Here is a 914-nt window from a genome sequence, read left to right as displayed (position 1 = left end):
CCCTGCAGTGCCCTGCATCAGGACACCATCTCATTTAAACTGGGCTGCTACCCACGCAAAGCAGCTCCTGGTATTTGTAGCTGTTTTGCACAGGTAGCAGCCCAGTTTAAATGAGATGAAGTCAGAGTGTAAAAACCCACTCAGGAGTTGCTTCTGCCTTGCCAGTGGCACATCACCACATCTTGGGCCTGTGAATTCCCATAGTTAATTATGCAGGGCACAAAGAGGGACTTCCTTCTGTCTCCCCTTAGGCCCAACAATCTCATAGTTGTCCTATTATGAGAAAGGCAGAAAAACAATTCTCTCCAAGCCTCCTTGGTTCTGGGGGGCTTGTTATGCTCTGCCTGCCAAGTGAGTGAGTTTCTGTGCCCTGGCTGCAAATGCCAGGCCATGTAATGAATTTCCTGGCATCTCAAGTTTCACCATAGCATGGTTGGGATCCATTACAGGGCACAGCTGCATCATAACCTCTTGGCTTCTTGTCAGGTGGCATGACCATTGTTTATGCAAGCTCACATCTGGCAAAGACTGTTATGCAAAACAGAGCTGGCACCCAGCAGAGCATGAGCACAGCTGTACATTTAGCCAGCTGGCATGGCTTGTAATACATTAAGTTTGCCCTGTTCATAGCCATGGTGGTGGTGAAATCTGTCAGCCAGTCCTAACATAGGTTTTTGTTGATTATATACCACTAATGTTCCACCGGGGAAAAGGTGGAAACAATTCTTTTCATATGGAAGAAGGACCATGCTAATGGAAACACTCAAAAGCTGTGGATACACACCCAGTCCTGAAAAGTTCAAAGGGACCTGTCATGGGGCTCAGTGAAGGTGAGGACTCCTTGGGAGAAGAGGAGCCTTGTGTAACCAGCCAAGCCAGCATACAGCAGAAGCTGACAATCAGGAGGAACAGCT

Source organism: Eublepharis macularius, chromosome 13 (assembly GCF_028583425.1).
Source record: "Eublepharis macularius isolate TG4126 chromosome 13, MPM_Emac_v1.0, whole genome shotgun sequence".
NCBI lineage: Eukaryota > Metazoa > Chordata > Lepidosauria > Squamata > Eublepharidae > Eublepharis > Eublepharis macularius.
Note: the sequence above shows the minus strand (reverse complement) of the source record.